The 25,791-nt window shown below is 49.3% G+C and overlaps 1 protein-coding gene and 1 non-coding gene across 2 annotated transcripts in view; both read right to left on the bottom strand.

The window, feature by feature from the left end:
* The window catches only part of Il1r1 (interleukin 1 receptor type 1), a 72,485-nt gene that overhangs the window by 45,596 nt on the left and 1,098 nt on the right, over nt 1-25,791 (bottom strand). The gene's annotated exons all lie outside the window — the stretch shown is intronic.
* On the bottom strand, nt 15,997-16,160 carry LOC129677713 (U1 spliceosomal RNA). The gene has a single exon (XR_008720247.1). It is a non-coding gene; the product is annotated as a U1 spliceosomal RNA (small nuclear RNA).

Raw genomic sequence — 25,791 nt, 5'->3', positions numbered from 1 at the left:
TCTGGCCTTGAGCTCGCAGGCAGGAAGTACCACTATCCTTAGATCACTGTACCGCTGGAAGGCACCACACACGGAGGTGGTGTGCAGGTGCTCTAGTCCTCGGCCATCAATCAGAGAGTCAACTGTCTTCAACACCAAGCCAACCCCATGCAGTCTGATGGTAGCCACCATGGACCACAAATAAGGACCACTGAGCTGGGCCCCAGAAACCTACAGGCTACCTTGTTGCTATAGGGCACAGTTTCAGGGTGGATTAAAACACAATAGTGGACAGGCAAGACAAGGAGCACACTCAGGAGTGTGCTGCTGTTATCTGTGGCTCACCTGGGCTGTGTCACTAAGCCTGAAGTGCCGGCTCTCCCAGAATCAACACTTGTGCTCTCTTACCTGGCATTTCTAAATCCGCCATGTGATGGGGGGCTTCCTCAAGATCATCACTAAGACAATCGCAGTCGCAAACTAAATTAGAATTAGAGTTATGAGATGGGCAGATGGATTTAATTTTGAACAGATAGTATATTGAATAAAAGAAGTAGGCCTGACTCCATGCCATTAGATAAGTGCTAAACACTTGAATGATTTCATGTTTAGTGTTAGTCCCCGGTTTTCTCAGAAAATTGCAGCCCTTCAGAGCTAAATCTCCGCAGTGCATTAAGAGCCTGAACTTACAAAGCTGAAGGGTAGGCTGCCTTCTACCAGCAGGAGCAGAAGAAGCTCCGGGCGGACTAAGGTGCAGCATATCTGTCTGCTCACATCAGCAATGTTGCGATGTGCTAACAGGCAACTGTGTCTACCCCCCAGGGGCAGAAAACTACCGAGAGTAATTACAATGGCGTCCATGATTGTCTTGAGGCAGGATGAGAGCCGGGGAAGCCTTCCGCCTGGGGATAAGGGGATAAGCGGCTGCAGTGCCATGGAATCCTTCCCTGCTTCTCGCCCAGCGGTCAGTCAATCAGTCAGTCTTAAGAGGCAGGCTGTGCTGAGCTGATCTTCCTCTGGAGTAGGCGTGCTCACGAGCTCATCTCACATGCTTGTGTTATCCTTGGAAGATGCTAACACCTCTGAGGCCTCTTCAGAATCACAGAAGTGCTGGACTTTAATGTCAGCTTTTAGTAATGACACAAGGAAAGTCATGGTGCAGACTCATTCTCTTGTTCGCCTAGATCCATGCTTGCCAGTTTGTGCAGTATCTAGAAACCCGTGGCTAGCCACATTTTTCAAAACTAAATGAAGTTAAATTTCAGTCTCTCAGTTGTATTAGAAATAATTCAAGAGCTCACAGTCACATGTTGCTAGTGACTGTCATGCCAAGTAGGGCAGACTCGGGATGCCATTGTTGCCAGATACTGATGCTTAAATTTAGGCTGTTCTGGATTCTGGGGCAAAAATCCACCTCTGAAAATTTTGTTCTCAAAACAGACAAGCTGCTTGTTTTCAGTCTATACCCAAACAAGAAGCATCTTTACACGTTCCTTCCCTCCATCAGCCAAGCCACCGTTAGTTAGTTAGTTAGTTAGTTAGTTAGTTAGTTAGTTAGTTAGTTAGTTAGTTAGTTAGTTAGCGTGCCTTTCGTGCTCACAGGCTTCCTCAGCAGTGCAGACACTCAGTTTGCACATCATTATAACTGCTTTACACCCCCTGCAGTGACTTTGCTATAGAGACAACACCGAGATTTCATGTTGTTAACACCAGAAAGACAGTGCTTTTGTCTTTTATTAAATTGACCAGAGCAAAAAAATTGAAGAAGTGCTTTTACGAGCAAACAAAGTGGGGAATGTCAGCTAACCACGCTGTACGTCTTCACCATTCCTTTGCTTGTGATGTGTGCTTTGCCCTTTGCTGTACAGATTTGTCAAGCGACTGGTGATACTCCAGCATGAAAGTAATGACTCAAAGAAATAGTCTGTAAAGATGACAGTCCCCACGAGGAAGTGGGGACTGTGTGCTTTCCCGGGGCCAGGACACAACATTTCTGTCAGGGAACAGCTTGACTGCAGAGGGGAAGTTACACTTTCCTTAGGATGGAGCACTTCTCTTATAGAAAATGGCGATGGAGAAGACGGTAGCAATCATGGACACACAGCAGCTGGGAGAGCCTGCCCAAGATGCACACTTGCAGGCTCAACACACACACACCCATGCACTCACACACAAGCAGAAGGGAGATGACTTGAAAAGGAGGTAGCAGGACGAGGAGGGCTAAGAGATGGTAATAATGGAGGAAGAACTATGATAGCTACAGTGTTGCCCTTGTAAGTAAAAACTATCAAAAAGTTATAACACAAATTTAAAAGCCAAGCCTAGAAGGACAAAGGAGCTTAAAATAAAAATATTTTTGTACCGCAAAAAACAAGAGAATACACTCTGTGTGTGTAATAAGTTCACATTATTTAACTAGTGTTTAAGAAAAGACATGGCCTGGTGTGGTGCACACGTCTGTACCCTCGGCAACTGTCCAGTCAGATGCAGGAAGGTCAGGAGTCCGAGGCTGCATCGAAAGTCACACATTGGCCCTCTTGAGCTACATAGCAAAGGCAAGTGGAAGGAAGGAAAGGAGAGAAAAAGGGTGTTGGAGGAAAAGGAAGGGAAAGAGGAAGAGGAGAAGGAGAGGAAGAAAGTGAGGGGGAAGGGAAGGAAAAGAGAGTGAAGGGAAATGAAGGAGGGGATGAGGGAGAGGAGGAGCATGGGAGAGGAAATGAGAGAATGAAGAGGAAGGATGAGAAAGGGAAAAATAAAAGGTAAAGAAAAAGAAGAAGAAAGAGTATGCCATGTTCTTTGTCCCCTGTTTCTGGAGGTCACGGAACTGGTGCCTGGAAGACCCCGCAAAAGACGCACGCTTGTGGGTGACCTTGAAACAGACTCATAGAGAGGACCTAAGCCAGGTGTGTTGGAGCGGCAGCTGCCGGCAAGGACACTTTGAGGCTCTCCGAGGGCTTGGGGGAGGGGCGGGCCTGTCTGCCATCGCTGCCGCCTTACATGTAGAACTTAAACATTTTGTCAGGTTTATACCTAACTTTTCATTTTGCTGATGCTCTTGTAGAATATATCATTTCACATGTTCCCTGTGGATGATGTTCGCTGCTAATGCCTAGTAGTATGGTGGATTTTCGTATATGGATCTGTAACCTACAAAAGTAACAGATCAGGTGCACTAAGATCTTCATGGGTGGAGGCCATAGGATTTTCTAAAACTCATGTTGTCTGTAGAGAGTTTCCTTTCCAAGAAACGTGCCCTATAGTTCATTTTTGTCGCTTTTTCTTTATGCCCCAACTAAATCCTGTAGCACAATACTGAACAGAAGCGAGGAAGCAGGCGTCCTTGCCTGGCTGGTCTTGGTGGACGGTTTCCGGTAAGCCTCATGCTGGCCGTAGATCTTTCTGTGGATAGCCTTCTATTAGGCTGGGAAGCCTCTGTTCTAATTTGCAGGACATTTTGTTGTTGTTGTTGTTTAATCAGGAATATAAACCGGAATTTGTTAACCACTTCCTCTGTGTTTCAGTTTTGTTAACATTTGGAGAACTACATAAATCCGTTTTCCAGTGCTGAGCCAGTCTTGCCTTGTGAAGATCACTGGTCATTTTGTATTTGTCTTTTGAGAGATTGCTGGCTTTTGTTTACTACTTCTGTTTAACATGTGCGTGTCTGTGTTCATGAGGCATCTGGTCGGTAGTGTTTCTGTGCCGTGTTCTCTAGGTTTGATGTACCGGAAATGGTCTTGAACAGCTGGGAAGACTTTGCAAACAGAGTGGTCGATTCTTCTCCAGTTTTCTGGAAGAGTCCAAGTGGACTTTGTATTGTGTCCTCCTTGACAGCCTGGTTGGCTGTTTGGGGCTGTAGTTTTCTGTGTGGGCTGGCTGGTGGGCTGTTTGGGGCTGTAGTTTTCTGTGTGGGCTGGCTGGTGGGCTGTTTGGAGCTGTAGTTTTCTGTGTGGGCTGGGTCTGCATGAATACGGCTTACACCTTGGATTTCTCTGCTTATCTCTCGGAGCACACGCAATACAGTTTTAATAAGCTGTAATGCTCCCGGACTCTAATTCTCACGTTTGTGCTAATCCCTGTTTGTCTCTTGTTGATTTTTCCTTCTGATTTGTGTGTCTGGTGATTCTTGGATGGATACTGGGCATCGCAGAAGTTTACTTTCTGTGCTCTGGATTCTTTTTGGTTCAGGATGCATTTGGGTGCTTGAGTGTTGTTTGCTTCTCTGGGGTCTTGCTTTTAAACCATGAGGCAGGGACATAGCAAACAGTATTTGGTCTAAGGCACAGTATCCCCATTGCTTGTCACGTCTATATCCTCTAAAATGTCTTTGGATCTGGACATTTTATAGCCACTGGTGTCAGTAAGGGTTCTTCCTGAGCCTGTGTGCTGTTTTTTCAAGCGTCTTAGAGTGGTTCCTGGCTGGGGTGGCCACGCACCTCATGCAGGCGTCTGAGTTCCCACACAGGAATCTGATGGTCTCTGCAATGCCTATGTCTGCATCTGTTCCTTTGCAGTTGCCACCACAGCCTTTGTAAGCTCCATCTCATCCACTCAGAAGTTTGCTGAGCTGAGACTGGATCGTCCTCTCCTGTACTGTCACTGTTGAACCGCGGGTCCGAAAATGGCCCCATGAGATCATGGGACCCAGTGACATCACAGCACCCTCAGTCGTTTAAGTGTGGTTCACGCAGTGACAAACTTTACCTAAGGACATACTCAGAACAGAGCTCCGTCGCCAAGAAAAGTGCATGTGGTGATGACAAGTCCTGCCTTACTGGGTTGCTGTGAGGACGGAGAAAGTGAACTAGGAAAAGAGTCTACCCGGTCTAGTCACACTGAGTGATCTTTGTCACCCTACAGAAGTTGTGTTTACTCAGGCTCTTCGACTCTAGAAAATGGACACAGTTGTTATAAGCCCGCTTACACCAGAGGCTCAGTGAGACTGCGGGCGCTTAGCGTGCTGGGGAGGTTTCACTGAACAACGCCATGCAAATAAAAAGTATCGCCGGAACTGTCTCAAGTATGAACTCAGAGTTGGATGACTTTTTGGAACAGGGATTTTTGTGGTTAAAAACAAAACAAAACAAAAAAAAAAAAAAAAAAAAAAAAGTAGCCAGTATTTCTGGCTGGAAGGCTAGAAGCTCGTCACGCCAGCTGATAAACTCCTCATTCCCCAAACACCAACCCAAACCACATTTCAAAGGCAGGGCATTTGTGCAAGAACACTGCAGTCTGAAGTGGCCGGTCTGCTAAGCGTGAATAACTCCATCCCCGTGAGATAAGGGCCGTGGACTCGGACAACAGTATAAAGAAGCAAGAGGAATTGAAATCTGAACTCCTTCAGGGTAATAGAAGCTTCAAAAGCAAAGATCAGTCTACAGTGAGACATTACACAACCTTCTTTGCGTAAACTTAGACATTTAGTGATTGCCGGGCCAAAGTGGTTCTCCTGGGCTCTGGTTTTTCATTGTTAAAAAGTTTTAGCCAAACTTGAATCATTTCCTGTCTTAACAACTGCAATATGTCTTTCTCGTTCCTCCTACATTGTTAGAATCCAGATCACGACTGTTCAAGAAATCCCCCTTGCTTATTGCCAAACATTTCCCCAAATATGTCTGTTCTCAGTGCAGATGCTGCCCTGCACTGCTGAATGACCCGCTGATGGTTCTCAGCACATGGATCCACTTAGCCTGACCCAGCTGGCCAACTCCTCTCCCCACTGGCGTGTAGTCCCACGAGGGTACACTTTGTGTCCATTGTTGTATCAGTATTATATTAAATAAAACCTGAAACCCTAATGTATGCTGGTTGACTAGGTGGATTGCTTAACTGTGTCCATTAAACGCCCCCTTGCCTGGTCTCAGGGTTTTTCAATTCCAGTGCTTTTGTTGTTGTTTTGTTTTATTATTTTTTTTTATCTTTTCCTTTTCTCTTTTCCACAACCCTTCGAGTTCTTCCACTTTTCCCTCCTCTCACTCTGTGCTCACGAACAGGCGCGTGCTAGCTCTCATCTGGATCCCCCTGAGGCAAGAAGAAGCAAACTTGCCAAGAGCTCTTCGGGGTTTTGAAAACTAGAGCAGAAGTACTTCCTGTGCTTGAGCAAGAGGGTCCCCGAGCATGGCAGTGTGCAGGAGAGAGAGAGAGAGGCGCTGGCGTCTAGGCTGTCGATCAGCGTCTGGAGCTGGCGCTAGGACGGCCCTCCCGAGGTGCGTGCAGCTCCTTACAACAGCTGCGTCAGTGCATGGCTCCCTGCAGACATGCAGGAGCTGCTGTCTTAAAGGGCTGGGAAGACAGACAGTGGAACTACACCCTGAGAATGGCTCCTTCAAACTCTAGAAAAAGCTGTTATATGCGGCATGCTCCAGGCTCTCCTAAGTCTTGTTCGGCTAACTAGCACTTTTCTGTGAGCTCTTAGTTTTTTTTTTAATTGCTGTTAGCCCTACTTACAAAGCCACAGGAGGAACTGGCCCAGCCACGTGAGCAGGAGCCACAGTGGGGCCGGGAAGGCCTGAGGTCTTGTGCTCCTTTCTCCATTCCCTTTCTCATCCCTTCCCGGACATGCACGCCACAGTGCCTAAGCCGATGACCTTGAATCGCTCTGAACAAACCCTTAATAAGCCTGTGACCTACTCTAGAAAGTTTTCCCTTCGCCTGCTTGGAAACTCGAGAGCCAGTTATTGAGTTGCCAAGATTATCAAGAGCAGAGACTGAGGAGAGAGAGGACATTTTCCTGCCAAGAATAATTTCCTGGTACAGAAGTGATGAAGGAAGATGCTGTTTTCTTACTAACACGTGTGCAGGGCAACCCGTGGGTCCCAGACGGGTGAATGGTAGCTGAGAAGAGCCTCGGCGAGCATCTCCCGGTCTCCAGCCCTGACAGCCTGAGACAGCCTGTTAGCATATAAGCATGTACTTGAAGGATCCCATCCAGTGGAGCCATTTTTCTTTCCCTCTTCCCCTTTCCAGTTCCTTCCTCTACCTTCCCTGTCTCTCACATTCCCATCACCCCCTACAGAGTCTCTGTCAACCGAGAAGGACCCACCCGAGGCAGATTCCCGAATGTTCTTAGGACTTCATTAGCAGACAGTTTAAACCTCCGTGCTGTGTTTGCATATTAGAGTATTGCACTGAATTGCTCGGCACTGTTTCTCTTAGCCCTTTTATCTGCTGATTTATTAATAAAATGTGCTGTTAATGTTAAGTTTTTATCAATATTCAATATAAAATTTGCTTTGATTTACCCAAATGTTTCAAGCATGGGACTCTAGGATATTTTATTCTGACAAGCTGAGCGTTTGGAAGACAACTCAGTTTGCCTCTGGAAGTGCATGTTTTATGGCTTTTACAGCACAACTTTGTGCGCGCTTGAAACTGAACACAGCAGAACTTCGGTCTGGAGCCCGGCATAGCGTTTAAGTCCACAACAGGACCATAGCTAAACAGAGCTACCATGACCAAAGCATGCGCAGTAGGAGAGGACACCGTGGAACCCAAAACACATCTATGTTAAGAAGCAGCTTGACTTTCAAAGTGTGTATGCGGTAAAGTGAGACCGAGCACACGCACAGTGGGGTGGGCCTGCGGTTGATAGTGCGAGTTTGTCGCTCACACTGAACCTGGAGCTTATCAATTCAAATAACCTGGCTGAGCGATCAGATCTGGGGACCCTTCTGTCTACAGCTCCCCCCCCACCTAGGCTAGGACTGCCGTCACGTACTGCCATACCCAAAGTTTTACGTGGACGCTGGGGATCAGCGCTCCGGTCCTCACGCTTGCAGTGGACTGGCCCATCTCCCAAGCACCAAAGTGCACGTTTAAGCATCCCAAACTGCACTTTATGCTTCAACCGTCCGGGGAGACTAGACGAGGAGACCAAAAAAGCGGGCCAGGATACCTGCCTCCCGCACAGCATCCAGAAAGGTCCCTCCCAAGTCTGGCAGGAGGACTCACAGATGGAGAGTCAGGAAAAGAAGGCAGGAGCTCAAATATCAGAGTAGCGCTCCACCTCCGAGCTGACTGCTGCTCACCCAAGGAGCCTGAGAGAACCCACCCCTCAGAGAACCAGGAGACCAGCTGCCGCGGGCTGGCCACTGCAGCCGCAGAGCAGAGGCAGCTGCCCTGAACTGGATCAGAGAGCCTGCCACAGCTTCTGGGCCAAGGATGGGGATTCAAGCTGCTGAGAGGACCTGAGGAGAGCTGGAGGGATGTCAGGAGACCGAGGCCCCAGGCTTAGGACGGCCCATGGTGATGAGTACTCAGAAGCATGAAGCCCAAAATCTTGGTGACAGAGAATGTACCAGGGCATACACCCAAAGGAAGAAAAATATGCCTTTTAATCACTGTGGGCCAAGTAGGATGTAACACCTCACTAAAGCCAACTCTGCAATCCCTGCAAGACTAGAGAGGCCCAGCAAGAGGGGAGCCCTGCAAGGCTGCTGAGCAAGATGCCCCAAGACTCTGAGAACACCTGCATTGGCTAAAACCCCTGACGTGAGCTGGTCTTCCTGGAACTCACCTGTTCTCATCTTTAAAGGAGACGTGCTCATCACTGAACATCTTCCTTGTGCACCTGGTCCTCGCCAAGCAGCGTTCTTGCATTTGAAGTATATTAGACGGGATTCTTGCTTTCTGCAAGGTGTGGACAAACCGCCGACAACCAAGAGGAGACGGGAGGGATTATGTGGGGGGTAAAGAAGTTGAAGTACAAAATGGTAAGAGGAAGTCCACGCTCAGAGCAGGGATGTGTGCAGTCGCACAGGACACATCCCCCATCGTATTCCACACCACTGCTGCCTCCTTCTGTGTGGTGCCGGGGGCCACACAAATAAACACAGGGTGGAGCCTCAAGAAAGTGATCAGCCGCCTGGGAATATAGAGCATGAGCCTCATAGGTACAGAATCATATCCTTTTCTCCATCTGACAAGTATCTACCAATCTTATAGTCACATGTGTTCATTACCAGGCCCCAGTACAACACACACTCTGTACAAAATACATGTGACACACACTGTACACACACTCACAAAATATGCCACAGTCCCAAGACACAAAATACAAACACGCAACATGCAACGTGCACTACCCACACTCACAAAACATATACCATACAGAACATACATATACACAGTTACCAAACACATACTATACACTCAACATGTGGAGCACACATGACCCTTACTTTAAACATTGAGTACACTCGTAACACAAAGAATATACACTATACACACAATTTCAATGCGTACAACATACTCGGTTACACAAAAGGCTCATATAACGTATACAAACATATAGAATATTTACGTCACACACTCAAAAGACATACAGCAGACACACCTACAGCACACGCCAATGCCCTCATTGGGGACACATGCAATCCATGCAGAATGGATGCCTTGAAAACAACATACAATGAACGTTTTTACAATACACACAAAAAATAAACAGACCACATATACATTACACAGGGCACAAAAAAGCATACACCACAAACGTAACACCCACACACCTACACGTGTTCACACATCCCTCAAGGCGTATATATGAAAATCCTCTCACTTTAAACACCACTGACGGGTGTGGGCCGACGGTTCCGGGAACAGGGCAGTAAATGGCAGCTCTGATACCTGTGGGAGGCCTGGGCTTGAGCTGTTGGATACGATTTGTCCATGTGAGTTTGCACAAAAGCCACCGTAGAACCCCCACACGGAGTTATGAGCACAAGGATGATTTTTAGGAAGCAGAACAAAAGGATGATTTATAGAAAGCAGAACAGTGATTGCACAGAGCTGGGGGGGAGACAATGAAGATGTGGGTCAAAGGGTACAAACTTGCGCTTCTGACCATCTGATCTACAACTTGGCAACTGTGTTATTACTTTTCTTATTGCTTGACACAATAACATTACCCAATAGAAGCAAACTGAGGAGCTATGTGTGGGTGACAGACAGAGTTCAGCTCGATCTGATGGGAAACGCATGGCCGTGATAGAGGAAGAGGAAGAACAGGCTCAGGGACAGGGCTTACACCTTCACGTTGCCTTGTGGAGCTGGGCTCTTTGCCGTGGAAACCAAACTGAGCTTTTTTGATCTGCAGAAACTGAGAGGACACATTTGTGCAGTTGTAAACTTCAAAGCCAAGCCTGTAACGACCTGCTTCAACCTATTTCAACCGTCCAGGCACTCCAAAGGCTGCTCCACCTTCCAGTTCGTACTATAAGCGTCGATGAGGAGATGCCGAGCCCCTGGCCTGGATCCCCAGGACTCATGTGAAAGCCAGGTTTGGAGTCACCGTCTTCACCCCAGTGCTGGGGGAGTGAAGAGGGGTGAAGATGAAGCATCAGCTGACTAGTCCACCCCAAATGGCAAGTCCTAGGCCCAGTGAAAGATCTCGCCTCAAAAACCAAAGCGGAGAGTGAGAGAGGAAGACAGCCAGCATCCACTCGGCCTCCTAAACACGCATGCACAGGTGAGTACATTCACCTTGTGCATGCTTGTGCGCACACAAGCATCAAAGAATGTATACACACAACTAAATACTTAAAAAGTACCATTAGAAAAATACTCTAAAACACGAGTCTATGGGTGATGGCCCAGGTTTAAATTCACAAGTGACACTGCTTTGTTCATTTGCTGTTCATAAATGTTCTGACCACAGACCAAAAAAAAAAAAAAAATAGCTCATATAAGGTGATACGCCAAGTGGCTCCATTTCAGGGCTCATTGCACTGTAAATAAATCCATCATGTCACCACGATTCTACCTTAAAGGATGCAGCTTTTCTCTGCCAATCGTATCTCAGCACAGCTAGGAAATGAAGAGAAATAAGACTTACCTATTCAACCAAATGCTAACAGCTTTTGGGGGGGTCATGTGACTTCCTCGAAGTCTCCTCAGGCTAAGTCCCTGTTGGGTGGAGAAGGCCAGCTGGCCCCGGCTCAGCAAATTCCCCAGTATACTGGACGAATTCGAAGCCCCTGAGACTGTGCCACCGAGTCTCCACCCTGGAGCTCACCTTGCACACTTCCGGGAGGTTAAATGGTAACCCACAGACGACACCCATCACTCTGGGTTTGGGCGCTGAGTTCACAATGTTTTCCACAGGGACTAGCTGGCCTTCACCAGGCAGCACTGCGTGTTTTAAAAGAACAGCAGTCCACAGACAAGGGAGTGTTTGTGAAGAGCAGTAGGAGCTTTTAACTGTGTTTAAATTTTCCAAATAAAGGTGCCACCTGTGACTATGCTAGCATGGAGACTTCATCCTTACCATCCCTTAAATGCCAAAGTTGCAGCCTACAGAGCTGGCTCTACATTATTTGATAAAGCTAAATGCATATGTAAAATTTAGAGTGGTTTTTTCTTAAGCCCTTGCACTGTTGTGCATCCATATTTAGCGCAGGTCTGTGACCAGGGGCATGGGGATATTTGTTCCCCTGCAAGGACTTCTCTGACACCAGCGGTGTGCTCTATGCATCCATTCGACTCTGATGCTGATGAATAAGCAGAGAGCTTGGTCACGAAAGACAGCCCCCGATGCTGCAAATGCCTGCTTCCAGGGTAGCGGGGTCCCTCCTCTGCCCTGAGTCTACGTCTCCACACCTTCTCACATTCTGCAATTTGCTAGGACAGCGTCAGAGCAGGAAGCCTGTCCAGTGACTTCTCACATGGTAATGGAGATGACAAGGGGCGCAGAGGCCGCCTGGTCCTGAGGTACAGAGGGTGAGGTGAGCAAGCTTTGTGGGAAGGCCTTCAAGAGTCCAGGCCAGGCAGGCTTCCCAGGACAAGCTCTCCCAGCTCCTAGTTCATGAATATTCATAGGCTCCTCACCACCTGGGGGCTGATCATTCAAGTAGCCTGCCCTTGCCAAAGATGGGGAGCAGGCTGAGCGTCTCAGGCTTCTCATCACGGCTTGACCTTCCTGACGACCAACCCCACTCCAAAGTAGACAGAGGATGTCTGCTTATGTCTCCTAAAACAAAGATGCCACTGTTGGCCAGGAAAGTCGAAGGGGTTGAGATTTGGACTCAATGCTATGAACAGGAGAAACTGTGTTAATGTATCTACACAGGCCTATGTGGAGACACAGAGCAATTTCTTTCGTGGAAATGATATGTGTGTTCTATCACACCAGAGGTCTGATGTTGATGAAAAACTCCAGGCGGCAAGCACTCTGGGACTCTTCCAAGGTGCTAATAAGAGAGGCTGCCTCTTGAAACGAGGGCTTGCTTGGGTCACGGGACTGGCTGGGTAAATGTCCGCCCAGCGGTTTCCACACTCAAAGGCCGTTTCAGAGAAATCCATTTAACGTTTTCCTAAGGGGACTTCCCAGGCTTGGAATAAATCTAAATTCACCTAAATAAATTAATAAGCAGGGAACATGCAGGAAAATGGCCAGGATGACAGTTCAAAAGTGCCTCTTTGGATCACAAATAACTGAAGATGGATGTTGGTGACAGGTTCATGATCCGGGAAATCCAAAGGCATTAGACAGTGATATTTGCATCTGTGTTATTTTGTGATGTCCACAGAGTAGCCAAGCACTAACTGTGTTGGGTGGAGATTCCTGACATTTTTGTGGGAAAGGCCTGAAGAGGTGGCCAGAGCTACCCAAGGCTCTTCCATCTTACCCAGTTCCTCATTCGATCAGAAGCAAAGCAAAGCAATACCTACCCTAGCTGAAGGCAAAAATGTGGATGAGGTGATGCTGGGGTAAGAGTCACATCCGAAGTACTTTGCTGTGGTTTTTATTTGGTTCTCCAAAGACTGGCAGGGACAGGGCTACGATTTCAGCTGCATTCTAAATAGGAAAAAAGTGACTATGTATCCAAACTCAGACATAGAGCTTGAAGAGGAAGAAAAAAAGTAGCTGATAGGAGCTGGGAGGCTCATCTGATGAAGTGCTCCCCATAGAAGCATAAGAACCTAAGCTCCACCCCTAACACCCACAAAAACACCGGTCCCAGTGGCGGGAATCCCCAGGCCTGGGGAAGCAGAGTCAGCTGAGAGCTCACTGGCCCTCCAGCCCAGCTCAAGGAGTATTATGGAACAGTGTTGCCCAATATTTGAAACCAAGACACTAAAACTACTGCCTTCAAGAGGAGAAAACCTAAGACTTCCGATACATCGTTTCCTTGCACAGCTGGGTTTGTTGTTATATGGGGAAGCTTCTTTGTCTTCCTCGTTTATATGAGGTTCTTTCCAATCTAGCCAAACACAAGGGAACTATGAGCTGACAGCAGAGCACAAGGAAGTGGAAGAGAGAAACTGTCAACATGAAAACCTTACGCACAAAATGTCACAGACCCCAGGGACAATGGGACCAGCTAACATGATATCACCCTTTTCACCAGTGAAAGACAGCAAAGCCGGCAGGAGAGAGGGTGCCACCTTTTATTTTCTTGTATCAACCGCTCCCTGCAGAGGCGAAAGAAAGGCCCTTTGGCTCCTGCGGGGAGTGGGGGTGTTTAAGAACTGACGGAGCGTTAGAAGGTAGAGCAAAGAGATAGCTGTGCACTGGCACTAGAAGCCAGACCATCCTTGTCAGTGCAACGCTGAGGCTGTTGGAAGTGTGGGCCCCCCATGGGCTTCTTTCTCTCCTGCTACAGTGGGACAAAGTCCTCCATTTCTCCTGGCAACTAAGAGCCAAATAACTACTGCCCCACTTGCACTGCCTCAGCCTCCAGGGTTGAGGCTGCTGCCCAAGCTCCCGCTGCCTCCCAGACAGTGCACACCACTCTAGACCCGCTGACTCCACCTGCCTTTACCCTTCCTTTTAAAAACATCTATCAGCCTGTTTCTCTCCCCCTCCTCCCAACTCTTCCTCTTCCTCCGCCCCACCTCTGTGCACAGGCCGGTGGCCCTCAAACGGTGACCTTGGATGTCTGTGTTTTCTTCACCGTGCTTGTGAAAGTCCTTCTCCTTGCTCTTAGCTGCATGCTAGCTGGCCTGTGGGCTTCCAGGGAGTGGCCCATCTCTGTCTGCCATCTTGCTGTAGGGCACTGGGAATACGGAACTGTGCTATTGCATCTGTGAGTGCGTTTCCGTGAGCTCGTTCTGGGAGTTCTGGGGATCTAAACTCAAGTCCTTACAACTGGTGTGGCAAGTGTGTTTCCCACTGAGCCTGCTCCCAGCGCTCGCCCTTCCTTCCTTTTCGAGCAAGTCCCTCTCCTTGTCCTTGAGGGATCTGTGCCTATCGAGTGGGCTTCCTCAGCATCCAGCTTTTGATGATCCTTGCAATTTCCTCTTCTCCTCCCCTCCTCCCACACCTATGTATCCAAATTCAGACATAGAGCTCCACCCTCCTTCTCCTTTGCCTTCCTCCCACTCCTCCTCTAGCTCCTCACCCGAGACCATCCTCACCCAAGACCATCTCGAATACCCTATCACATGATCCCAAGGTGGACCAACCACCCTTGCAAGCTCTGTCCTCTGCAACACTGCAGGCTCCTCACCGCCCCACCCCCACCCTGTTGCTGACACTCCCTAACCCTCCTTAGTGATGCTTTCGTCCTGTCCTCCCAGCTGCTCACTTAGGACACTTTGCGGGTATTTTCCATCTCCAGCAGATGACAGCTAAGCAAAGCAGATGTTTCAATATTTGTCAAATGAGTGAGAGTAGCTGTGCGTACGCTCCTATGCTCACAGTTCCTGAGAAAGTGGATGCGCACCCAGCAGGCACAGGCCTTCCAGAACTTCCAGGCACCAGGGTTTCTGGGAAATGGACTTAACTATCCCCCAGAAGGCGGTGTGTGGCAATCCATCTAGACAGGCTCGATCTGGCCCGGTCCCTGGGTAATTGACTGGCTTAATAGCTGTGACTCCGGGGTCAGTGATTCCAACCACATTGTACAGTCTCGGCTGCCTGGTGAAACTCAAAGCCCAGTGTTCTCTCAGGCCCAGCAAACCCAAACCCCCGGGGTGAGAACCGGCACCAGTACTGCCAGGGCTCGCCCGCTGATTCTCGTGGGCAGCCAGGACCCACAACCACTGCTTATGACAGAGAGTGGGTGAGGTTACCAGAATCTCATCCCAGCTGCTTTTTATCCACTTCTGCAGACTGAGGCCAAGCAAGGGAAAGAGTACAGGTCTCTCTAAAGCGCCGAGGTGTGAACCCACACTAAAGGAGGTCCCCTCTACTGCACCTCCTGCCGTGGTTACACACTCCCCTGCGAACCTGGTTTCTGTGCGCTAGGGCACGTGGCCTTACCAAATTGTTAAAAAGCATCACCTCGGGGGACATGAGCACAGACTCCGGCTTGTATGCTGGAACAAAGCTCAGTCTGATTCTCTTGGTCTACACAGAGGCAGGCAGAGGCACTGCCTGGCTCCCTTTCTTGCCTACAACAGCTGAAAGGGTTAGACTAACTTTGTAACTTATATGTCTTCTAAAGCCTATAGTTTTGAGTTTTAGGTTTAGGTTAAGCTAAAGCCTCTTAGTACCTTTCCAGAGAATGGAAAAATGTGACCCTATCTATGAGGACAGATAGAAAAAAAGGCAAGCAAGCAATGACCTTCACTCAGCAAAAAGAAAAACTCCTGTCTTTGAGATAGCATTTCTTAGCAACAAACCTAGACTTCTTCTGAGTAGCTTTTGACCTCCAGCCAAAAGGACCTTGAGCACCTAAGACTAACCAATTATCTTACTTTACAGCTTCCTCATCCAATCCTAGATTGCCAAGACTGCAACTTCAAATCTCCCGCAATTTTTCTTTTAAAAACCTAAAGGCCTTTGTCTCCCGGTGCCACTCTTTGCTGACCGGCAGGGGTGACCCCATTGCGCAATGGTTGATAAACCTCTTGCTTTTGCAACGAGTCTTGGTCTGGGGGAGTTTCTGGGAAGGGCGCGATCTTGAACTCCTGAGCTGTGAGACCCCAGGTCTTACACAGCAAACACGCTAACCTTCCTTTGTCCCCGTGAGTCCCCGTGACTTAGCCCCGTGAGGAGCTAACACAGACAAGTGTTTAAACTTTGAGGGAAACTGCAGTTGTAGCAGGTTCACATGAGAATTTTTTTTTCTTTTTCAGGGGAGAGCGCGGACACAGTCCCCCACTACCACAAATTATGCAGTCGAGTTTCCTGAATTTGGGGAAATCGAAGGGGTCAGCACATCCGGAGTGCGATGGATAAGCCTCGCCCTGGGAAAACCACCTTCATGATCATGGTAACTCCCCTGCCAGGTAAGTATGAGATTTTTTTTTTTTTTTTTTTTGAGTCAAAGAAGTTTCAATATATATATATGCTGTCTTCGGGGTGAAATCATAGGGCAGAATCATAGATTTAACCCCCTCTGAGGAAGAACCCTGAGAACTTCCGAAAATGCTTTCAGAGACTAGTTAGGAGGAAGATGATGCTGTTGGGGAAGCCAGATTTCCCCCACCCACTTCTGGCAGAATCTATTAACTATTCCACGGAAACTGCTGCTGGGTTCCCAAGATGCTTCTGTGTACACTTTGTTGCTAAATGTATCCAGTTGTATTGGTTTTGGCATAAATGGTTACCAACTTTCTGGGAGTGATTCTTTCAGGGGTTAAACAAGACTTTTACATGAGCCTTTTTTAAACACTGGCTTATCTACAGGTGCCAGCGCGGACAATATCCTCAGAGTTGGTTGTAGGAAGCCTAAATCAGCTCAGTGTTGGCAAGCTGAAAAACGTGTGGCCCAGACATTGTTAGACTGTAGACCGACCCAGACTCACTGTGGCTCAGCCTGCAGCTCACACCTAGGTGGCTGGAGAGTGAGGCTTTTCCAATAGAAACTGTGCTTCGGGTTGTGAATTTGGATCTTTTCCTGGCTGCTGATGTGCAGGATTGTAGCCGGCTGATGTTGGGCAGCTGCAGCAAGCTCCCGGGTCAGCCAGGTCATCATAAATCAGTTACTGGACAGACGCTGTGCTCCAAGCAGCGGTGTCTGCTGGGGTCAGTGGACTGTGTGTGCTGTCCAGTCACAGCTCCAATTTACAGTCGGTTTCTCAGGCTGTAACCCCATGATAAATCAACCAAAAGGCTTCAAAATTTCTCTCAGGGGCTCAACAGCCAAGAGTACCTGCACTCTTACAGAAGTCCTGGCTTCAGGTCCCAGCACCCATGTGGTGGTCACTCACAACTATCTGGACTTAAAAAAGGATTCAATACCCCCTCACCACTGCCAAGAGCACCAGGCAATATCTTCATGGAGACACTGATGCAGGCCCATGAAACAAAAATTCATAAAAGACTGTTTTCCTTCCTCAGGTCACTTCACCACTTTGGCAACGATGCAAAAAGAAGTCTGAGAATCCAAGAGCCCAGTGTTCAAATCCCAAGTCTTCTGTAGATTCGCTACAGCCAAAAAAAACTCCTATCGCTGAGCCCCAATTTCCTTAGGAAGAAATTGAAAATTGCAAAACCCGTGGGAGAAATGCAATCAGTGCCTTAAAAGCCCCCGGATGTGGCATCGGGGAGATGGGTGCCTGCCAACCCTCTGCTGGGAAACTTCCTGGGGAGGTGGCCGCTAGTCCAAGAGGCTGTCCTGGAAGGTTCAGCTTCCAAGACTGTATGGCCGTTCCATCATCTCAAGAACACAGAGGGGTCAAGAGGCCAGCAAGCAGGCAAGAAAGCATCCAGGAGTGGTTGACTCAGGATTTCCAGTCAAGTTCTAGAATTATGGGAGCCGCATCAACCTCTGGGGTGTAATTATGGCTCTGGAATGTGCTGGCTTTGTGGCTGTGCTGGGCTCTGTTCTCAGTAGCAATGCCTGAGCAGCCCTGCTACCGACCTCAGACAAGAGGAACCAATGTTAGTGCTAAGAAGTTCAGCGTCGCTGCAGAAGAGACATCTTCAAGCCCGGAGATTGCCCCTCTCAAATGGTAAAAGGAGCCAGACATCCACAAAGAGCAGCCATAGAACAACACCCTTGCTTGTCCGTTCACCATTTCTGGAGGTGTTCAGACTAGCGCTGGCTGAAGTATTTGCTACGATTTCGTATTCACATCTGTCCACACCGTCGCTGTGGACTGACCTGGCATAGCGCCTTAGTTCCCTGTGGCTGCTATAACAAGTTATCATGGACAGAATGGCTCGAACAAACGCATATTTCCCGAAGATCTGGAGGCTGGAAGTCAAGGTCCAGGCACCTGCAGATCCGCTCTCTGGCGACAGTTTGCTTCCTGGCTTGCCAGTCCCTGGCTCCTTGCTGTGTATGCCCTTGGCCAAAAGAAAGCTAAGCAGCTTCTGATAACTGCTAGTCACAGGCTCAAGGCCTTACCCTCAGAACCCAAGTGTCTCCGAGAGAGCCTGCCTTCTGATATCACGCTGGGATTAAGGGCTGAGCCAGCATTCTGCACAGGGACAAGGAAACCAAACACCCCAAATCTCTGACACCTGCCATATGTGCTTCAGTTTCTACAGGTGTATGTCAAGGTTTATGACCCTGGTTTTGTAAACAATTGGCTTTTCAAAACCATACATTCCACCTTTACATGTTCAGACAACCACAGGTGGGAAATATCCAGAAACATAACAAAGTGTCTGTGCTGCTCACGCACAGATGTTTCATCTTGCCACTACTGCATACAGTCTAGCATGGCAGCAGACACACAGCACTTAGATCGTACAGACATCACTTGTTACGTAGAAGTGGTGTCAAGTCTACAGGCAGCTGTACACAAGATACCGTACCATTTCGTGTAATGGGCTGGTCATCCTTCAACTTTGGTGCCAACTGAAGACTCGGGAACCGTCCCCTGCAGACAGCCAGAGGTGACTGCACATCTCTTGGCTCTTAACCCTGTGTTGTCGCTGACACCTCGCAGCCCTGTTGAGTCTGCCTGGAGCCGTTCTGACTGGGTCATGCATTTGCAATTCACTTGTGAAGTCACTTCTCAGAAATAATCCTTGTCCGTCTCCCTGGACCAGGTGGCAAAGCTGCTGGGATGCCAGCTGGCCTGACGGCTGCCCACTTCCTGTCCAGGTGTGCATGGGTCCGTGAAAACCTGATCCATCACCGCTTGCCCTGGGGTCACTGAATCTGCAAAGCTGTGTCCCAGGCACCCCCACTCCCACGCACATACATGTAACTATAATCTTCTCTGGCCACAAATGATCACCTAGGACACTTTAGCTTTAGAGGTGGGTCTGGGTGTGGCTGATCAGACCTGTGTTGTCTCCTTCCTCTCTTTCTTTCATGATATGGACTCTGTCTTTAGAGCCACCAGGAATGCAAGCCCCAACCTGAGCCGGTCGGCCCACAGTAATGGACCAGAGAGAACACCAGCCAGTTGCTACGGGCTACAGGACTTACTGGAAACCGTGGTTGGGTGGTTGGCTCCGTAGTGCGTCCAGGCGGCAGTGTTCACCAGCCACTGAAATTGGGAAGCCTCGGCCTCCCCCTTGTCCATGCAGTGGTGCTGAGGAAAACCTCTGATTCCCACCTCTAAAGGTGACCTCGGCCCAGCTGCGGCCATAGAAACAGACTTAGAAAGCCCACCAACAGCAGCCTCCAGACCTCGAGATGCTGAGTACGCCAAGCAGGGCCCCAGTCATGTTCAGCAGCCATGCTCAGTGGGTCTGTTGCTATCTTGTACCAGAGGTGGTGGGCCTTCCTCGCCATCCCCACTCTGCATTCGTTTGACTGTCAGCAGCGGAAGCCTCTCAGGGTGGACTGACAGCTGCTCCCAATTTCCTTCATTTCTGTGTTTCCATTTCCCGCCCTGCCCCCTCCTCCTCTGCCCACCTGGAGCGCCTGGCACAGAGCTCAGCACAGGGCTGGATTTGGAACCGGGAATTCTCCAGGGAGTCATTTCCCAGATATCCCTAAACCTGTCAGAATGCTCAGTGAGGATAGCAGCAGACGAGAATGCTCTTGATAGGTGGAGCCGTGCTTCCAATGGCCACTTCAGACAAAGCTTTTCTCACCTGCCGCAGGCCGAGGTCAGGGCTGGGCAAAGCACAGGTCCTTCCCGCAGCGTCCCCCCTCACCCCTGGTCATAAGCCGCTGAGGCAAGCACAGAAGGTGTTGGTGAAGAGGGTATGTTCCTCCCCAGTAACACCCAGGAGAGCAGGTACAGTCAGCAAGGGTCAAAGGTGAAGGCTCCAGCTCCATCTTCCTACCAACAACCCAGTCTACCTGGCGTTCCCAACAAAATAGGAATTCCTACCTCTGCCCCAGTGCCCACCCTGATCTGCCCCAGAGTGCAGCTCATCTGGCCCACTCCCCTATTCCCTTCACCACTACGTGAAGACACTTGTGGTCCTCAGCTAGACATGGCCTGACTGTTGCGTTTGAGGCAGCATCTGGTCTCACTCTGTAGGCCGCTTGGCCTCATACTTGTGATCCCTCTGGCTTCTGAGAGAGAATATGAGTGTGTGCCACGCCTGGCTCTTCCGGCACCTCTGAGGATGTTGTGCCCTCTCTCCAGGCAGCTCCATCTTGTGTCTAAGACCCCCTGCTTTCCCTCACACAGTCGCAATCATCAGACCAAGATAGACCCCAGCCGTTGGTTGTCTACACGGCCCTTCAGTCTTTCATGGCACTTCCCACATGAATCTCCAGCTCACGCCTCTGCCCAGTGGTGGCCAGATCGCCTTCATCTATTGGCATCGCATGGCCACACACAGAGCAAGTCGTCAAAAACTGATTGCTAAGTGAATAGAAGTAATGATCAAGGATAACTTTAAGCCAAAAAAACCAGATGCCCAACTTCACTCATTTGGAGACTAACACACTGGCCTTAAAGCGGTAACACTGGTAAACACTGACCTCACCTCCCCTTCAATAAACGCTAGCTTAGTGGGCTTGGTGGGGGCTCAGGCAGTAAAGCATTTGCTGCATAAGCACGAGGACAAGGGCTCACATGCCTAAGAGCCATGTGAAAACTAGGGCTGGCAGCGTGTGCCCATGACCCCAGCACTGAGGACGTGCCGCAAAGCCAGTCCACCCAACACAGCGAAGTCCAGGTTGAAGGAAACACCTTGTCTCAAAAGAGGAGATGGAAACAATGGAGAAAGTCGCCTGATATCACCAACTGACAACCACACATGCGTGAGCACACACACCACATCACACACACATACACACACATAATACACACACCACAACACACACAATACACACACATACCACACCACACAAATACACACACTCACACACTGGCACGTGGTGGTGAGGGGTGCACTCGGGTTTTCTGACGGGGCTGCTCCCTGGCATCAGCTGCTGAGGGGTGGATAGGAAATGGTATGTACGTCTGAGTCACATTTGGCCTGCACACACGTGTGCTTGAACTTCTGCAAGTGTCGGGCGAGCTGTTGTTCACTGCAACGCTGGTGAGTACAGCAGAAGACAGCAAACGCCTTCGGAGACCTCCAGGAAGCTAAAATCCAGCTCAGCAGACAGAGGTGGAGTGGAATACAGAACGGCTATCAGGGAGGAGGAGGTGGACACAGCCCTCAGGAGAGTGCCTGGCACAGATGGCCCGAGGAAGAAGAGACTGGGAAGGCAGGAGACACTCTGCCCTACACACAACAGATGTTTAAACTGTGCAAGTAAATCATGCACCACTGTAAACAGTCAGCGACCTACAGAATGTCCTTCCCATCCGGATGACCCCTGAAGTCACGCTTGGGGAGGAGGTGTACGAAGACTGGCAAACCGTTTGCTGTGTATTTCAGTGTCCTGCCTACAGGGTTTCACTCCCACAGGGCTTAGGCCTGGGCATGCAGCTCGGGGAAACAGCTGCTTGCCTGCTGTGCAAGGCCTTAGGCCCAGTGCAGGGCACTGCCAGTAAGTTAAATTTAAAATTCATGGAAAAGTTTAACAGAAAGTAAATAGAAATCCCTCTGTGGTTGTACGTGTGCCCGTTTTATAACACGGACAGCTGGGCAGAGGGAAGACGGAGAAGCTGCTCGTGAGAAACTAGAGCTAGCCTGCATCCCTATGCCTGCACTGCCTCCCAGCCTTCTCTGGGACAGTCCTGAGCTCCCTCGATAGGCTTGCTGAGTGGGCGAGTCTGCAGAGCCTGCAGCCTCAACACCCCCAAAGGTAGCAGAACTACGGCCTCAGGATGCTTGATGGACGAACCATGAACACGAGCAGTCCACTGGGGAGGGCCCCGTGGCACAGGCTGGTAGCTTTCACAGTGGGCTGTTTACTGACCTTCTGAACCTTGCCTAGCTCATCTGGCCCAAGAACAGAAAAATGATGAGGATCATTTATCTGAGTTGGGACAAAAGTGTCTTGGTTGTGGGCTTTTCCCCACGCCTTGGAATATTTGCATGAGCATAAAGAGAAATGTAAGGGCGAGATGTAAGCATAAACATGAGGTCCATTTGTTCACCATTGCCTGTCCACTACCTAACAAATGTTTTGAGTAATCTTGTGCATGAAGCCAAGTTTGGTGGCTGGAATTTTCCACATGGGGCATCGTGACACTGTGGCTCAAGAAATTGCAGCTTTGGGATCTTTAGCGATGCCTAGGCCCCTGGGAGAGATATGAAATAATACGTGTGGAAAAGAAAAGCAAACAGCAATAGATCTAACGAGATGTAAGCACAGCCCAAGTGAACAGCACGACTGAAGCTGCCCAGACTCACACGCCTCAACACTCTCTGTACGTCCCCTAGGCTCCAGAGTCAGGCTGTCTTCACTGAGAATGCTACCTCATCACAACCTCTGATGTGACGTCTCCAGATTCACTCCTCTGTGCCTCAGTTTCCTTCTTCAAAACAAGCTAGCAATGCTGATTCCTCCCAATGTGGGTGTGAAAAGGACCCAGCCTGGGTCTTGGGTCTGGGAGATTTGACCAGCACTGGGGCCTCACCCCTCAGGAGAGCAGTTTGGCCCACACTGGGCAGGGGACGCAGTAAGCCGCCCTGTCCTTGTGCCCTGAGTCACGCTCTGGTCAAGTCCCTGTTTCAGTGTTGCTTAGAAACACCCAGTAAGAGCTTTACAGACACACTCAGCATAGACCAAACCAACCCATCCTTTTGCCCTAGAAAAGCTCTGTCTGGGTTGATCCTTTTTTTTTTTTTTCCTTGACAGGGTTTCTCTGTGCAGCCCTGGCTGTCCTGGACCCTCTTTGTAGACCAGGCTGGCCTTGAACTCACAGAGATTCTGAGTGCTGGGATTAAAGGTGTGCACCACCACTCCCGGTGGGTTGATTCTTTCTCAAATCTCCAAAGAGTTTCCTCTTTGGAATATTCCCTTCCTTAAGGAGTTAGGTAACAACAGTTTTTGTCTGACGCTGGCTTCCTCCAGATGTGCTTGCTCCAAGTCCAGCAAGGGGTCAAACCCCAATCCAGGCAAGCATGGAGAGAGAACACTCATACACTCCCCCCCCCCACTCTCAGGCCATTGGCGACCAACACACACCGGTGGGGAGAGAGCCTGTGAGAGGATGGTCTGGCCTCCTAAACGCTGCCTGATTAAGCAGTGACAGGGAGGCTATTTTTACAACATTCCACAGCAGAGGCTGCTGCCGCTGAATCAAAGCATCAGGTCTAAAGAAGAGATAAAATCATGAAGAGGAGACACCCTCCACCCCCCACCCCCCACCCCCCACCCTGCCACACACCCAGGTAAACGCCAGAGCAGAGGAAGCTAGCTCCACCCCGCAGCACACTTTCTGAGAGACAACAAAGGAGGTCACAGACCTCTGAAACTGGGTTGGCAGCAGAAGTTACGGTAAAAAAAAAAAAAAAGACAGAGAAGAGGCCAGAAGTTTCCCGAAAGGTTTTACCAAAGTCACTCAGGACAACGAGAAATGCTCTTTGCTAATTGCTCATTCAGACAAGTTGATTTCTTGTTAAATAAATAACTAAAACCCGGTGCCAATGGAAATGTGGCGATGGGCGCTTACCTAGCACACTCCTAGCGTTAATTTAGCAGGGATTCCGAGTCTGGGAGCTTACCCCCAGGCAACAGTCACAAGGAGACATAAGGATTCAACTGTGATGATTTTGCCTTTCATATCGCCAACAACGTGAAAGAAAACAATGTCTCACAGCCTGGGAAGATTTAACCAGAGTGCGGCACACTTCAAAAGCTCCTGGGGCACACGGCAGTGACACGTGGGAAGGTGTGGAGGCCGGGAGGGGGCCTTTGCTGTCTTCCTTCATCACTGCCTTCACTTTTCTTAGCCTTGAGACCGTCTCTCACCAATCTGGAGCCCTCCAGTTAGCCAGATGCCTGGCCAGGGAGGCCCCCCCCCCAGGGCCTCTGTTCCCTGGTGCCGGGCTGTATTTGGCTTTCGCGTGGGCGCTGGGTAACTAAGCTCAGTTCCTCCTGCTTGCACAGGGAGCTCCCGACCCCTAACGCTTTGACAAAAAAAAAAAATCATTGCCTTGAAAAATTGCTCACACTGTGTTGCTGAAAGGTAAATTCGAGTAACAGAACACGCAGTATTATGTAGCATTAGCATATTTCTTCAAAACATAAATGTATTCAGAAAGCAAGATATTCATTAGTGTGACAGGTTAAATCTCCCATATCTGCAATGCCTGGGACCAGAACTGCTCAGATTTTGTAATTTGGGGGAGGGGCTATTTCTATAGTCTTCAGGCGCTGAGTCTTCATACCCGAAACTCCGCAGGGCCTGGGCCAGGCCGAGGCACTTGGACCGCAGACTTTCAGAGGAAGAACGCACAGCTGCACCAGCCCAGCACAGGGCTCGTCTTGCTGGGATGTGGCCGAGCTGTTGCTCTTTCATTACCTGTGCATGCTCACCTTGGCTAGCACTGAACACGGACTGGCTCGATGCTGGAAGGCCTAGAGAGACCCTCACCATTCCTTGAGGACAGCCGTCAGGCTTTTCTTCTAGTTAGACGGTCGGATTTATGCCAATACGGCCTGCAGGCCCTAAGCTTTTACCCAGTGCAAGTGCTGTTGAGAATGACTTTCAAGAATGAATTACCCTCTTAGAAAGATCAGGTTAATCTCAGAAAGTATTTCCCAGTCTTGCTGGGCAGTTCTCACTTCACCCCTTCCCAACAGATCAGCGTTCGTTAAGAACATAGAGAATCGGGCCGGCAACGCACACACAACCCGGATGGCCAGCTGCTTCTCAGGAAATGTCAGGGCTCTCCACACGCTTTGCTCTTCGCCTGCCGCACCTTTGCGAGAATCCCTCCCCACATTCTAGCAACCCCAAAGCTCACCAACACAGCACAAAGCTAGTGTTCTGCACAAAAGAATTGGGGATGTGTGAAGTGAATTAAACTGAAGACAGTGAACCTCCTTTCGTGCCCCCCCCCCACTTTATTTCCTGTCTTTATTCTTTGTGATTCTGTCCCATTTGTTCTTCTTGTTGTTACCAGACCTCGGCTGAAATTGAAAAGGGAAGAGCGTCCAATCAAAAGGCAGGGCAAAGTTCAAAATGCCCATCGAGAGGGCACGCACCGCCCTCTCCGCTGCCACATACAAAGCCTCCAAACACAGAGCTGCATGGCGAGACCCGGGCTCCAAAACAAACCAAAAAGAAGGCATGCGCTTGCTTTAAAGGCTGCCTTTTGTTGTTTCTTTTCTTTTCTTTTTTACTTTATTGAAGGAAGTGTGTGCAAGCCTACAGAGTACATGGAGACTTCAAATGCAGCCAGTGGCGCTTAGCAACTGTGCAATGCCCTCAGCGAACTCTCCAGTGACAGAGCGTCCCTGTATGAACTCTCCAGTGACAGTGCGTCCCTGTAAGAACTCTCCAGGGACAGTGCGTCCCTGTAAGAACTCTCCAGTGACAGTGCGTCCCTGTATGAACTCTCCAGTGACAGTGTGTCCCTGTAAGAACTCTCCAGTGACAGTGCGTCCCTGTAAGAATTCTCCAGTGACAGTGTGTCCCTGTAAGAATTCTCCA

The sequence above is a fragment of the Psammomys obesus genome, unplaced genomic scaffold (assembly GCF_907164565.1).
Source record: "Psammomys obesus unplaced genomic scaffold, mPsaObe1.curated_primary_1811, whole genome shotgun sequence".
NCBI lineage: Eukaryota > Metazoa > Chordata > Mammalia > Rodentia > Muridae > Psammomys > Psammomys obesus.
This window is presented reverse-complemented; position numbering and strand designations above follow the sequence as displayed.